This window comes from Nothobranchius furzeri, chromosome 8, assembly GCF_043380555.1.
Source record: "Nothobranchius furzeri strain GRZ-AD chromosome 8, NfurGRZ-RIMD1, whole genome shotgun sequence".
In the NCBI taxonomy this organism is placed as follows: Eukaryota; Metazoa; Chordata; class Actinopteri; order Cyprinodontiformes; family Nothobranchiidae; genus Nothobranchius; species Nothobranchius furzeri.
The window spans coordinates 75,748,885-75,765,403 of NC_091748.1; the positions used below are offsets into that span (position 1 = coordinate 75,748,885).

The 16,519-nt window shown below is 42.0% G+C and overlaps 1 long non-coding RNA gene across 1 annotated transcript; it reads left to right on the top strand.

The window, feature by feature from the left end:
- Positions 1 to 2,651: 2,651 nt before the first annotated feature.
- LOC139071403 (uncharacterized) lies at positions 2,652 to 3,439 on the top strand. The gene is made up of 2 exons (XR_011521305.1): positions 2,652 to 3,004; positions 3,109 to 3,439. It is a non-coding gene; the product is annotated as an uncharacterized lncRNA (long non-coding RNA).
- The last annotated feature ends 13,080 nt before the right edge of the window (positions 3,440 to 16,519 follow it).

Below are 16,519 nucleotides of genomic sequence, written 5' to 3' on the forward strand. Positions count from 1 at the left end.
GGTGACATATTGAACTACTCGAGCATCAGCGCAGAACACATGCGGTGCTGTGTTCTCTTTCTGACTTGATTGCTCCACAGTTGTTCGCAGTTTGTCGTCTTGGTGGTAGCAAGAATGAAGGTAAATGTCCCCAGTGTTGGAGAGACAGTTTCTATGCATATGAGTAAAGAGGCACATATAATAATGTCAGAAGGAACAGGCTGTGATTAGAAGAAGACACGAAATGGACAAGGAGGTCAAAAAGGACGGGTGTACATAGCAATTAGCTGAAGGCTACCTTAATGATCCTAGTAGGACGTCTTTTGCACAAAACAGCTTTACTCAGATTTCTGCAGGTATTTCTACAGGTATGGTGTGGCATCAATGGGGACATCTTCCCGGTAGGGTGAATAGATCCAAACGTACCAAATGTGGGACAGAGACTACTTAATGTGGGAAAACTGTCACGATCTGAACTCGGAAGACCCGTGATGACGCCAAGCACAGTAGGAGTTAAATAAAAAGTCTTTATTATATGTGGAGTTACCAGAAATCTGAGGTGGGAATTGTTCGATAGGGTAATCCAAAAGGCGAAGTCGGGGACGGAGCAGGGTTCTGGATCTTCGATGGCAAGGTGAGTAACGACTAGTGATGGGACGAACGACACTGGCGCGTCAGCACAGTGTCGACTGCACAAGAGTGAAACCCCGTATCGGTGCGTGTATCGCTTTAAGAAAATATCACGTGACCGACACAGGATTGTGTGTCGTTTGGATGCGCCGCGCCAAATTGTGTTTATAAGGAAACAAACTGTATCGACATGTTGCGGATTTGTTGGTTAGAGTTTTGCTGTTGGATTTTGGATTTTTCCTTACTCTCACGCTCACTTTTCTCCGCTGACTTCATGGATCGTTCCAAGAAGTTTTCCCCAGTCTGGAATAATTTTGATCTTTTGACGCCAAAAAAGGTAAATTGTTTTCTCCATTTGGCAACATTTACTGTTATTTCTGTATTGTAAATGTGTTTGTAGTCTTTCTCTGGTAAGAGGCTTAAATTGTTTTCAGATAAATTAACTATTTATTTTATTGTAGGTGAAGTGTCGGCTCTGCTCCACAGAGCTGTCTTACTCAAATAAGAGCACTTCATCAATGCTGAGGCATTATAGAGCTCGGCATGGCAACGATGAATTGGTAGATACCCCAGGTATGTTGAAATTATCACCAAAAAAATCTGAATTGTCAAAATTAGTCTATTACACACAATAGGCTTTGTGTGACTCTGTAGTATTGCTTGTAAAATCCTTTTCATAAGCTTTTTAAAGCTTTTAAAAAAGTATTTCCTTTTGGCTTGCAGTTCCTAACAAGCAAGCAGTGGATGATGCTGTGGTTAACATGATCATCAAAGACTGCCAGCCACTCACCATTGTTGAAAATGAGGGATTCAGGGAGCTCCTGAAGCTTATTGCACCCTCATATGTTCTACCAAGCAGGAAGGTATGTTTAAGAAATGTTTGCTTTAATTAATCAACTACTTGTGTGTGTGTGTGTGTGTGTGTGTGTGTGTGTGTGTGTGTGTGTGTGTGTGTGTGTGTGTGTGTGTGTGTGTGTGTGTGTGTGTGTGTGTGTGTGTGTGTGTGTGTGTGTGTGTGTGTGTGTGTGTGTGTGTGTGTGTGTGTGTGTGTGTGTGTGTGTGTGTGTGTGTGTGTGTGTGTGTGTGTGTGTGTGTGTGTGTGTGTGTGTGTGTGTGTGTGTGTGTGTGTGTGTGTGTGTGTGTGTGTGTGTGTGTGTGTGTGTGTGTGTGTGTGTGTGTGTGTGTGTGTGTGTGTGTGTGTGTGTGTGTGTGTGTGTGTGTGTGTGTGTGTGTGTGTGTGTGTGTGTCCTACAAGTAAACATACCAATACTGTAATACCATTGGTATTACAGTATTGGTATGTTTACTTGTAGGTCATCAAGGACTTGGTGAGCCAGAAATATGAAGAGGAAAAGGAGAAAACAAAAAAGGACCTCCAGAGCGTCATTGCTGTTAGTTTAACAGCTGATATGTGGACATCCATTAATATGGAGGCATATCTTGCCGTTACTTGCCACTATGTGGACAGAGAAAGCCATGAACTCTGTTCATCAGTCTTGGGAGTTTAGCATTTCCCTCAGAAACACACTGCAGAAAACATGGCCACAGTTAAAAGGAGCCTCATGGAGGAGTGGGGCATAGCAGGCAAAGTCAGGTGTCTTGTCACTGATGCAGCAGCAAACATGATTGCATGTGCTCGAATGCTGCAAGTACGGCAAACCATTTGCATTGCCCATTCCATAAATTTAATTGTAAGAAAATCATGTGATCAAATCTCAACACTAACAGAACTATGCAACAAAGCACGGCAAATTGTGACCTACTTTCGATCAAGCACCATGGCCAAGGAAAAGCTCACTCAAATGCAGCAACAGCTGGGAACACCATTGCATAAATTAATAAATGAGGTGCCGACACGATGGAACAGCACCTACCACATGCTGGAGAGATTGACTGAGCAGAAGGAGGCAGTCTGGGTGTCACTGGCCTCATTAAAAACTGATCTCACTCCACTGACTCCAGAAGAATTTGAAATCATTGGAGATGCTCAGGGTGCTTGCTCCTTTTTACCAAGCCACAAGAGAACTCTCTGAGGAAAAAAAAGAGTCTCGGGGTCAAAGGTTATTCCATTGATGATAATGTTCCACATTGAGCTTCAACATCTATCTTCAACGGTGACAAAACCCACTGCTAAACAGCTGGCTGAAAATCTGTCAAGCTGAAAATCTGTCAAAGCGGCTAACCGAGTCCATCTGCAACATGGAATCGCTCAGTGTGATGTCACTGGCAACATTGTTGGACCCCAGGTTTAAAACTGCTGGCTTTTTTAGTCCACTGAAAGCAACTGAAGCTGTCAAGAGACTGAAGTCAGAGTGTGCTGCTGAAATGAGGAGCCATGAGCCTGACCCAGCAGTAGAGGAGCCTAACACTTCACATGGATCAGAACACAGTTCAGGTATGAAAACACATTTCTTTGTGAATATTTGTTTATTTCTGCGGAAGTTTGTCATGTGATAGTAAACCAATGATTAACAGACTTATTTCCAATTTATTTGTTAGGACACAATCTCTGGAGGCACCTTGATATGGAGGTTGAGGAGAGCAGGATGACCTCTAATACTACAGCCAATTCCATAATTGAAGTCCAACGCTACCTGGCTGAAAGAAATGCACCAAGAACACAAGACCCATTACAATATTGGAAAAATAACCAGAATTTATATCCACACCTTTATCAACTCGCACTTCAATTCTTATGCACACCATCTTCATCTGTACCCTGTGAAAGAGTGTTTTCTAAGGCAGGGGAACTGGTGTCTAAGAGGAGAAATCGCCTTGGAGCAAACACACTGCAGAAACTTTTGTTCCTCAATAAAAATGCATAAATGAATCCATATTTAGTCTTTTTTTTTTGTATGATCTAACACAGAGGTTAACACATTTACATAAGTTAAAACTTTTACTTCTGATTTTTATTAGACACATTCAGAAGATTTAACATGCCAACTCATTGTAGCATTTACACAAAGGTATAAGCAAATGTTAAACTCCTTTCATAAACAACTTAACTTAAATTGAGTAAATTAAATTACATAATGATATATTTTGATTACAGGAAATTAAATTTTACACACCTGGTGTGGGTTTGCAGCATGTAAGCTTTTCCATCTTATTTACCTGCAATGATTTTAGAAATACTGCAGGTGTCGCTATTGAGTGACCAACACAGTGTCAATACAGTGCCGACACAGTTTGTCTAGTGTGTCAATGCACTCCTTGAGGTATCATCATTCCATCACTAGTAACGACTGGAGAATTTACTGGCAAGAAACGTTCAATAATCTGGCGATGGTTGAAGAGCAGGCTGGGGTTTAAATAGTAGAGGAAACAGGTGTGGAGGATGAGTTGATGACAGGAACAGGTGGGATGAATGAAATTGATTGTGGTTGCCAGGGAAACAGGGCTTGGCTGGGGCTTGAAGAGGGGACCAGGTGTGCTGCATGAAGGCTGAGGAGGGTGAAAGATTGGGTGTCATGACAAAAACATGAAATTCCAGTGCAACAAAATGAAGTACAGAAATACGCGGAAACTTTTGTTCTGCTTTTCAATATCACTGGTAAATATACATGCAATTAATATTATTGTCATTAAATATTTGAATTCTATTTGAGTTCAACTTGAAGAGCAAACAGCAAAAGCTTTCATACTACTTCACAGTTCCTCTCAAGTTCCCACACCTTAACTCAGGCTCTTTGTGTAGTGGCAGGACTTTGGACCTTCAACGATGGCTCTTAATAACTAACAGTGAACTCCTTTTTAAAATTCTAAGTACAACTGAAATGTTTTTTGGTGGTTTAGGCAGTTTTCATTGAATAAATCATTTTCATTTCCACAACAGAATGACAAAAAAGAATCCATCTGTTTATTTTTAATTCATTTTCACTAATATCAACATCCAATTGAAAATAATAACCATGCTCTTGCAAATTTTCTTCTTAATTTAGAAACAAAATGGTATTTATTCTAAAATGATAACAAATCTCTTATACAAAATATTTAGAGAAGAGAAAAAACATCACTGACTTAAATCTCTTAAAAATATCTGATCACAAATCCAGTTTTAGTATTGCAACAGCGGCTTTAAAAATCTTAACCCCTAGAGAAAGGTTAGATTGAATGTGAGAGTTGCTTGTTTCTGGTTGGTAGGCACCCGAATGGTAGGTGTGAGTGTGGAGCTCTGGAGACAGTTGGGCACGTTCTCCTGAGGTGCGGCCGATATTTCGTGGAGCGGCAGATTTTATTTAAAGCTTTGGGTGCATTGGGGATGACTGTGATAAGTCTGAGGACTTTACTGGAGGTGGTGGAGTGGCGCAGGGTTGAGGTGTTGTCACGTTTTCTACGGGCACTTGGTGTCTATGACAGGCTGTGGCCAGGTTTGGCTGTAGGAATAGTGTTGCTGTGGCAGCAATACGCCACAAGGCGTCCAGCCTTCCTTGCCCAAAGAAGAAGAAGCTGTTTCCTGATTACGCAGGGGAGGGGTTTGGCATAACCAATGTTCTGGTGGGCAGCCACGGTGAAAAGGCTCACTAAAACACACACAAACGTCTCCAAATAATAAAAGTCACAAAGCTACATGCACAGTTTAGAGCAGAACATTGACCCAGAGGTTCTCTGATCGAGAATACACTTGATGACTGCTTAGAGACGTAGCAAGCTAGTGGCTAATGCTAGCAGCTAGCCATTATAATCGAGTATGGTTCTTCAAAGATTCATAATCATTTATGTCCGCATCTTAATACATACCGAGCACCTCAGCTAAGCAAACCAACAGTGCCTTAAACTTGCTCTGATGAGTCTGTCGTGCCGACAGACGCAGACTAGCAAGTAGTGTGACTCGGCTAAGAAAGAACTGTGCCAGTAGACGTGTCCAGAAATAATGGCACAGGTGATAGAACGCAAATTGACGGTTCTACAATCTCTGAGCTTTGGCAGAGCGCCATCACTTTATAATCCTTAACAGACTTAGACGGTTTCTGTTTTATTGGAGTCCAAAGGTTCGTTACTAGACAGGCTACAAAGGATATGCTGGTTTGGATGCTGTTTAGGTACAATTTAAATGCTTGAAACTTTTTATTTTTAAACATAAAACTGAAGTCAAATGACCTTAAATAAATCTCCACATCTGTTTTTAAACATCATCGCTCTCTTTCTCTGTGAAAGATGCATTCGACACTTTATTCTTTATGATTACTCAATAAATTCAACATTAAAATGCACCTCATCAGTGTTTGTGAAAACGTTGATGTTTACATATTATACATATTTTGATTGGTACAATACTCCGTTGAAATACTTTGAGAAAAGAACCTTCAACGTGATTTCCTGAAAATGCTAAATATTTTCAACCGTGAGTCTGCAGTTTTGATTTTCAGGATGTTTATTTTATTTTGACAAGATGAGAGCGGAAGCTTGTCTGTCTGACTTTGTTTGATTTTTCTAACAGCGCACCACCTGGCATCCGCAATAACAAACTGGTGCATTCAGTGCACCATGATAAAATGAGGACATAGCAGGTAAACTATGAGATAATCAGATATCTGAGGCACACTGAAGCTACTGGTGCAGCCGCATCGCTAACGACATGAGCAACTCACCAGGTCAGATTGGTGAAGCTCTCCATCCCTAGTGTGTGCATGGATGAGTGACTGACTGTGTTGTGAAGCGCCTTAAGGGGTTGTAGAAGGCTCTAAGCAAATTAATTAATTAATTAATTAATTAATTAATTAATTATTCCATTCTCGGATTGACTTAAACAAATGTCGGATTGTGCAAACGTTGTTTTGCATACTGACATCTGGTGGAGGATTGTGTTGTTATGGTTGTGATTTGTGACATAAGTTTAGCAAAGTTCCCTAGAGATGCTGGAGCAATGTGTAGCACTCTATATACCAGCAGGATATTAGAGTATTTTTGCTCGTTTTCAAGGTTTAGCAAGGTATGTTTATTTACACAAGACAATGTTATTACTATCTTCGGTGCTTATCTGGGATTGTTAAGACTTGTTTGGAAAAATGACTTCAGAGTGATTCTACTAGCCCGGGACCAGCACAACACACTAAAACAGAAATGAGGCATAATCATCGTATTAAAGCTGCAATAGCAAGTCTGCAAACCAAGCTAGCTGGAATTGTCACCTCTCCCATCGGATGCCACCCCTCAGCCACCTCTGACTGATACTGGAACTTGCATTGCTAGAGTAAGCAAGAGAGCGCTAAGCACCAGTTGCCATTTTCCAGGTCCAAACGTCTTTTGTTGTCTGTGACTTAAATAGTGTTTATCTTTGTTGGACCCTGGTAGTTTGTCCTAAAGTTAAAGTAGTAGCAGCCTCTCACACCAGGGGTGCTCTGTTGCAGCAAAATAAGAAGTTCTAAGGTCCAATTCACATTAGAAAAGATCATACTGCATTCAACATTTATAATGCATTTGGTTTATATTAATTACCTACATGATAATACTCTGTAGTAATGTGTTGTGTGTGTTTAACAAGTTCATTCTGTAGCTTAAAACTTACATGAAACCATCTAAAGTTAACATGTAAGTCCTGAAAGCTTCTAGAATAAACAAAGTTACTTTACCTGAAAACGGTTGTGAACAAATGCTGCTGATGGACGTGAAGCTGCTGTAGCTCCTTAATATTCCTGCTCCATTTTCACTAGCTTTAGCATTTTTCCTTTGCGTGTAGCTGCCGCCACGGCTGTGACGGGACCTACGGGCCACCGTAGAGGTGAAGGCTGGACTGTCCGAATTCAGAGACGCTGGGTTCCGGTCTTAGCGGTCTAGCAAGGACCCAGCCTTGCCAGACCGGCGAGGACCCGTACTCGTAAGCATCCTACCCGTGGATTCGGACACACCCAATGTTAGTTTAAAATAGTACTTGACACAATGGGAGAAAATTCACAGAACAATTCAAATCCATGCAAATGGCATAAAGAGAACAATAAATGTGATTAGGAGGATCAATGAGAGGCAAAAATAGTAAGTTTAAATTTGACTTCTCTTGGACAGTTTGTACGTTGTACGCTCAGCTGACCACTTCCTGCAAGGCCCTCTGGGAGCAGTTATAGATCATAATGTGACTGAAGGGAAACCACACTCCAGTGGTTATTATTTAACAGCCTCTGTGAGCATCTGTTTGGGCCTGCAGCGGGCTGCTCCTCCACTCCCAGAGGATTATCAGACAGATGAGAAACTGGAGGCTCATCCCTGTACAGATCCAAACGCGCTCCCACAGAGACCCAAATCACAAATCCTAGCGCTTTTGGTCTAGTTAGTGAATGTGACTTCTGCTTGGCTGGGTTACAGATTCATCTTCTCAACAAAGTTGTGTCCACAGCAATCTATTTTTAACCTCATAATAAAGACATGTTATATAAAACCCATGTTTTCCAGCTATGACTCTAAATTCTTATCCAGTTAATGAGTTTTCATACATCAACACATTTTTGACTCACCCAGGAGGAAGTATGGTTTAAAACTGATGATTATGAATTAGGGCGAAGCCTTGGCTGTAGTTATACGTGACTCATATATCAGTGAGTCTATTAACAACCCAAGCAAACAACAACTTGGCATCGTTTGAAGGAGTTACCATTTAATTATACTCCGCTTCCAGGAATTAGGCCAGGTAAATCATGTGACGCGTCTTCTGTGTTTACCTAAACACCGTCTTTATGGAGCGAGGGACTTCCAAACTGCCAGCTGGAAACTAAAAGCTGTTGATGTTGTGACAAGAAAAGTGGAAGTTGTAAATTTTTATAACCAGGAAGACTGAAACTAGATTTCATCGCCCACTGCTGAAAGGTTAATGTTTCTATCTGTAGTGTTGGCAAAAGAAATGTTCTATGGAAAACCTGGAGGCAGTCTGAATAAATTTTCATCAAGTTTTCATTCTGCTTGGATCTACAACTGACGTGTCCTCCAATTCAAGATGGCTGCTCAGCTCAATTAGCTGAAACTCAGTCAGCTATTCAATTCAATTCAGTTCAATTCAATTCAATTCAATTCAAGTCAATTCAAGTTTATTTAAAAAGCGCCAAATCACGACAAGAGACGTCTCAAGGCACTTCACATAATAAACATTCCAATACAGGTCAGTTCATTAAGCCAATCAGAAAAAATCTTCCTATATAAGGAACCCAGCAAATTGCATCGAGTACAGCAATCCTCATACTAAGCAAGCATGTAGCGACAGTGGAGAGGAAAACCCCCTTTTAACAGGAAGAAACCTCCAGAGGATCCTGGCTCAGTATGACCAGCCATCCTCCACGACTCACTGGGGATGGAGAAGACAGAGCACACAAAATTAACTCATTCACTGTCAGCCGTTTCCTGGTCGCTAAAGGCATTCGCTGCCAGCGTTTCTCACCGTTTTTACTGTTTTTTTAAGAGTCACAGAACATTGCGCGCTAGGATGATGTCGACGCCAAAACAACCAAAACAAAGAGGAGACTCACCTCTTACATCAGGAAGAATCCGCGTGTTTCGAGCGTTATCCGTTCTTTCATAATCTGTTGTCGAGTTGTGATCAGCAGACGCTTTTCCGGTTTGCGCCTCACTTATTTTACAGGAACGGCCCAAAACGATCTCCTAACACATGGATGTTCTGCGTCCTGATCACGTGACATGTGACGTATACGGATGAAGATCGGCTTCAGGGCTCGTTCTGATGCTCAAACAGGAAAAAAATGCCAATGACGACTTGGCAGTGAATAGAAACTTTTTTTTGTTTAACTCATTCACTGCCATTGACAACAAAAGTAGTCATTTTAAATTCAACTGTTCACTGCCAATGACGACCAAAGTCGTCATTTGCATTGTTTTATTGTGTGAGTGTCGGACGAGCCCCCGCACCGTGAGAACAAACATCTCAGCTCTAAAGCCGATCTTCATCCGCATACGTCACATGTCACGTGATCAGGAAGCAGAAAATCCATGTGTTAGGAGATCGTTTTGGGCCGCTACTGTAAAAAAAAAGTCGCGAACCGGAAAAGTTTCTGCCGATCACAATTCAACAATGGAAACGCTTGAAAGAACGGATAACGCTTGAAACGCGCAGATTCTTCCTGAGGTAAGAGGTGAGTCTACTCTTTGATTTTGTAGTTTTGGCGTCGACATCATCATAGAGCGCAACGTTCTGTGAGTCTTCAAAAAACAGTAAAAACGGTGAGAAACACTGGCAGTGAATAAGTTAATTCACCTGTTGCTGTGTTCACAAAACACTATGGAAATAAAAACCTTATTTTTAATGGTGAGAAGCAGAAATGTGTAACTTTTTTTCTGATTATTGCTTTACTCATTGTTATATTTTTATTGTGTTTTACCTTCATGGCTTGAATAAATAAGATTAATTTATCGTTTGAGTGAACATCAAAATGATTTATTAACACCTGCTTTTCCCGGGGGGGGGGGGGGGGGGGAGCAATTTTCTAGGGTTGGCTAGGGCCACCCCTGGCCACCCCTTGGGAGCACCATTGCTCCTGTCGCACTTTGTTCCTAACAGCAGGTAGTCAGGACAGCTGATAAGGATCACTGGGGGTCTCTGTTCTGTCTCAGACATTTATAAAACTCTGTATTTGTAAATCCACAAACAGAACACACTATTCCTATCACAGATCCCATCCTCACTCTTCTCTCCTGCCATCTGGGAATGGGAGCTTTAGAGCTGTAGCGAACAGACTGGTGTTCTCTTGTATTCTGATTTGTTTATTTACTTCTCAGCTCCGCTAGACATCTAAGCCAGGACATAGCAGAAATAAACTCAGACATTTTCAGTCCATAAGTCAGTGTCTTTGTCATTTATTTCCATATTAGATAATCTAGTAATTCTTGCATGTTGTTGTTTGTCCCTTCTTTCTGCAACATTCAGTGTTTTGCATTGTGAGTCGGGAAGGATAATAGTTGTGATTTATTGTGTTACGGCTACCAGCCTGGCCATTGGGATGCAGGTTTATGTTACGTCCCCGACAGGAGGTGTTAAAATGTGAAGGAGGGGGCAACATAAGAAATGCGACGGTTGAGTTAAAATGGGTTTACTTGTTATAAAATGTTGTAAAAACAAGTGCAAACAGATGGAGAGCATTATCAAAATAATGCCAAACAAACAAAATCAAGACTGAAAGGTTAACATTTAAAGGGCGAATTATCAACATTAAATTATCTGGTTAAAACTTTGTTAAAAGTTTTACCGAAACAGAAAGCGCTTTAAAAAACACAAGTTGATAATAAAACCGACGCACTACGAAAACACAGAGTGTTTTTAAATCCCAAAGTCGGTAAACTACGATATTAACCTGAAAACAGAGTCAACCAAGTCGACATCAAACAAAGATCCATGTGGATCACTCAGAGTTAAAACTATTGAAGTTAAAACTCATCAAAACGAAGGGGTTAAAACCAAAACGAGGCCTGGAGGACAGCAGAACCCTGCACTGCTGCCTCCCAGACTGCCGAAGGCACAGCCTTTTTATCCAGGTGTTGGTAATCAGCAGGATTCAGCTCAGCTGTGCTCCTCAGCAGACTGGAAGAGAGGAGGAGGAGGGGGCGGTGTCAGGCTGATCACCAGGGCTGGGTGATCCTGGCTCCTGCATCCCAATGGCCAGGCTGGTAGTCGTCACAACTGTAATCATGGTGAAACCTCAATCAGGACCTCACCTGTTGGTAATGTCACCTTTTGTTTTTTCCGGCGCATCCCCACTTCCGACAAACTCCTAGGCCTGAAACAGGAGCGCCAGAGCCTTTTCCCCTTCGTGCTGGAGACCACTAATTTAATGACAAAAAACGTGAATCTGACTTTTAAGATGAAAAATGAACTCTGAGCTGTTGCAGGATTATTAGGTCAATGTGGAATTAAATAATTGTCGTAAACATGCAGGAATTTTAAATATATCTGGCGTTATGCTTAATAATTTGTTCATTTGCTGGAGGAAAAAAATGCAACCTGGAAAGTTCACGACTCTTGGAAGTGCAGAAAACAGTTTTTACTATTTATCCTCCTTTTCTCCTCCAATAAAAACATGCTTCCAACCATCTGACCCAAGATAACCTTTTGTTGCACTTGAAACTTTTTAATCTGATTCAGTGTCGAGAAATTCCCAGTAATTTGTCTTTTCCTCCTCATCCGTGAGCTTTGTGCTGTCCTGCTTTGCCCCGGTCTGAGTCACCGCTCTGAGAGACCTTCAGAAACAAAAACAAACAAACCAACAAGCTAATGTAATACCAGGAAACATTCGTGCAACTTCCTGTGGCACTGACCTGTAAACCAGGATGTTTTCTTTTGGTTTTGGTAGTAAAATCACTCAAAATGCTAACTTTGTTGTGTCTATTTGATGTGAACAGATATTTTGTGTACACACAGTGGTGGCCGGGGAACGAAATGGAGGTTTACACGTAAGGTGGAGTAATGCTAACAGCTGGTCAGTGTTCTTATTTTTAGCCTAATGTGTATACTCTGTGTCGCGGAGGTGACAAAGGCTAATTTAACTGCCGGTTAATGATCAGCCGTCTTCACTTCTCTGTTCAAACTAAAGAGTTTAGTTCTATGAGACCAAAATAATCCAAAAAAAAACAAAATCAGCTCTTGAAAATGTTCCACGGATTTTCACCAAGTTTAGACGAAAACACAACCCTGAAGGTTCGGCATTCTTCCATCACAGTTTGTGTGAATAAAATCTACTGACGTGTGTCTGTGATGAGTCTGCTTTTGTCACGCACGTGCACCAGAAATTCCTCATCGACAGGAATTCAATTTAAAAATGTTTTAATAAACCTTCAGAAAGAAATTAAACTGAGTTCCACGCCATTTCAGAGCCTCGAGTTCAGCATCTTCAACTTTTAGGTTTGCAGATTGAAGCTAGTTTGCCAAAGTTATAAACACACGATTGATTTTGGGATGCTGAATACACTCACTGGCCACTTTAGTGGGTACACCTTGCTAGTACATGGTTGGACCCCCTTTTGCCTTCAGAACTGCCGTAATCCTCCGTGGCAGATTCAACAAGGTACTGGACACATTCCTCAGAGATTTTGGACCATATTGACATGATAGCATCACACAGTAGCTGTAGATTTCTATCGGCTGCTCGTCCATGATGCTAAATCTCCTGTTCCACCACGTCCCAAAGGTGCTTGACTGGACTGAGATCTTGTGACTGTGGAGGCCTTTTGAGTACAGTAGACTCATGTTCAGGAAACCAGTTTGGGAAGATTCCAGCTTTATGACATGGTGCATTATCCTGCTGGAAGTAGCCGTCAGAAGATGGGTCCATGTGGTCATAGAGGGACGGACATGGTCAGCAGCAATACTCAGGTTGGCTGTGGCACTGCAACGGTGATCAGTTAGTACTAAGAGGCTCAATGTAGGCCAAGTAAATGTTGCCCACACCATGGGGCGACGGTGGCACAGGAGTTAAGTGCTCGCCCCGTAACCGGAAGGTTGCAGGTTCGAGTCCCGCTCAGTCTATCGCTGTCGTTGTGTCCTTGGGCAAGACACTTAACCCACGTTGCCTGCTGGTGGTGGTCGGAGGGACCGGTGGCGCCAGTGCTCGGCAGCCTCGCCTCTGTCAGTGCGCCCCAGGGCAGCTGTGGCTACATCGTAGCTCATCCCCACCAGTGTGTGAATGAGTGTGTGAATGGGTGAATGACTGATTATGTTGTAAAGCGCCTTGGGGGGTTCTAGGACTCTAGAAGGCGCTATATCAAATACAGGCCATTTACCATTTACCATTTACTGTACTGTAAAAAACTCTGATATATATGACTATGTATTTATCTACTTATCACTTTACTGTGAGGGCAGCAGTAACTCAGGAGGTAGAGCGGGTTGTCCAGTAATCAGAGGGTCGCAGGTTCAATCCTGGCTCCTGGCTGAGAATTCTGCTGTCCTTGGGCAAGACACTTAATCCTCCTCGCTTGCTGGTGGTGGTCGGAGGGACCGACGGCTCGAGTGTATGGCAGGCCTCAGGGCGGCTGTGGCTACATCGTAGCTCATCACCACCAGGGTATGAATGTGTGTGTGAATGAGTGATGCACTGTAGTGTAAAGTAGAGTCCACTGACTCTGAAAGGAGCTATACAAGAGCAGGCCATTTTTCATTTTCGTGACTCGTCTTTGCTCGTCATCTAGAATCGTCTGGTGATGATCTGAAACCGGCAGAACAGCAGTGAGAAAATGATTGCAGTAACCAAGTAATTAACTGTTAAAAGGGGCGGATGTCTTTAAAAAAAATTCAGAACCAAGATGAAGGAATGTAATATTTCTGTAAATGGTGTAAGATTGTGGAACGCCCTTAACAGAGAAATTAAAGAATCAGACTCACTAGCTATATTTAAAAAATGTATAAAATCAAGTATTAAATAATTATGAAAAGGTAAATTAAAACGTCAATGATTATATATAAAAATTTGAAAAGGACTGAGGTCATATTGTGTATGTTTTACGGATAATTTTATTTTGTGGAAAGGGGCGGAAATTATAAGAATTTTCTTCTATCTGCTCCTTTTCATTCAACAGTTTTTGTTAATTATGTTTATGTTCTGTATTTGTTTGTGTTTATTTTTTAGATTTTGAATGAAATAAAAAGAGTAAAAACTAAATAGATAAATAAATAAGTTTGTCCTTCTTACTTCATTCTTACATGTTGCATCTTTAAAGTTTGTTTAGTTAAAGTTTATTTTTCTCTGCTTTCATCCATGAATAACCTAAGAGAGCAAGAGGGGGGCAGGACTGCACCAATGACGTAAAGCTAACTAAAGTTATTATTTTAAATCTTTACATGTAGCCAGCCGTTTCCTGATCGGTAAAGCCCTTCGCTGCCAGCGTTTCTCAAGGTTTTTACTGTTTTTTTAAGAGTCACAGAACGTTGCGCGCTAGGATGATGTCGACGCCAAAACAACCAAAACAAAGCGGAGACTCGCCTCTTACATCAGGAAGAATCCGCGCGTTTCGAGCGTTATCCGTTCTTTCATAATCCGTTGTTGAACTGTGATCGGCAGAAACTTTTCCGGTTCACGCCTCACTTTTTTTACAGCAGCGGCCCAAAACGATCTCCTAACACATGGATGTTCTGCTTCCTGATCATGTGACGTGTGACGTATGCGGATGAAGATCGGCTTTAGAGCTGAGATGTTTGTTCTCACGGTGCGGGGGCTCGTCCGACGCCCACACAGTAAAAAAAATGCAAATGAGGACTTTAGTCGTCAATGGCAGTGAACGAGTTAAGGTTTTGTATGTTTTTCTATTCCCAAACTGCTTTTGCTCTCAGTTTGAACAGCAGCTTTTCAAATCGATGCTCAGGAAAAGGTCTAAATGTCAGAGTAGAGCATTAACACCTCCTCATTAGGGGATGATCCACTATCATAAAACTACCATTAGAACCTGCTGGAGGTCTTTTGTCCCCAGCTGCTCTGCTTCCTGTGTGCTGGTGAAAGTTGGAGAATCACAAACCTCATCTGGTTTCTAATTTTCTCTTCAGTATCAGCAGCTGGAGGACAGCATAAAAGCATCCCCCGACAAGAGGATGATCCTGGGCCCGCCTTCTCATCCATGCATCAGGATCCACACGGAGACCAGCTGTGAAAGCAGCACACTGAGCTGAAGATGAGCTTTTTGTCGGAGACAGCTGAGCCCAAATGAAAACGAGAGGCCGGAGGAGGACAGGCAGCCTGAGGTAAACAGGTTCGTCAAACGACGAGCACAGTGGGTGAAATCAGGGCTCTAGTGTCCTAAACCAGTCCCAGTCTCAGGCCGTGTTTGAGAATCTTCCAGGCCAGGCTTTTGGTTTTTGAACACTAGAACAAAGCAACAATTTGTCCTGTTGATGATGTTATAATTAATCCGAGGCTCAGTAGCCTCGCATCCGGCTGCAGTGCTGGAGGCAGCAGCTATGCATGAGTTTGTGATGTGTAACAGAAAAATGGTTCAAGGGCAAAATCAGACGACGAATGAGCAACACCTGAGTTCTCTGTTGCTTAGATATTTAGAAACATCTGTTATGTGTCACAACTTTCTACGAAATCAGACGTGAAAGTGTCTTTCCAAGGCCTGGTTTCAGTCATCACGTCTGTTTGGTAACACTGGTGTCACGTAATCAAATACTCACATTTATCATCCCACTGTAAAGGTGAAAGGCACGTCATGGTGGCGGTTTGGGCGTTAACCTGCTGCAGAAACGCGGACTTCCTTCTTTCGTAAAGCTCAACAGTGTAATAAAGAATAATGCTTTTATTAGTCTGTCTCATTTCCAGTGTCGTGTCTGAGGTCGGTGGGCGAGGGCTGGCATCACAGGGTTCCCCCAGTCTTCCGGCGCAAACCTCGGCTCTCACATGGAAACAGACGGCACGAATAACTCCCCCACACCAGCACAGAGTGACGTTGGACACCCCCCGGTAGCTGAAGAGATCCCAGCTTTAGATCACTGGTGTTTGGCCTCGCTGCACTGGGAGGTCCTTTGCTCTGTGACTTTTGTTCTTTTACGCCTCGTGAACGACTGTTTGTTTGTTTACAACAAGAAAAAGCAACAAAACAGATTTTCCCACTGAGGTTTACTATATCAATACTTCAACTGATAATAATAGTGATATAATTGAAACGATAACCTTTGTAATGAATGTAATATAATACATATTACAGCAACCATTAGTAAATGGAAACTTCACTGGAGTTAGCTGACATTTTACTTCAACTCTACATTTTCACATGCCTCGTCTCTACTCCTCACATTTCAGATCAGCCTCGTTACTTTTACTTCATCTTTGGTTTGTTATTGTTCAAATAAATTTTAAAAACCCTATCAAGATGCATTTTACTACCTGGATGGAGTGAATTTGATTGCAGTTGGACGATAATTAGAAACCTTCTTACTCCCTATTGGCTGGTTCCATCCACATGTGGTTCGTTAACACATCTGCGTTTGCAG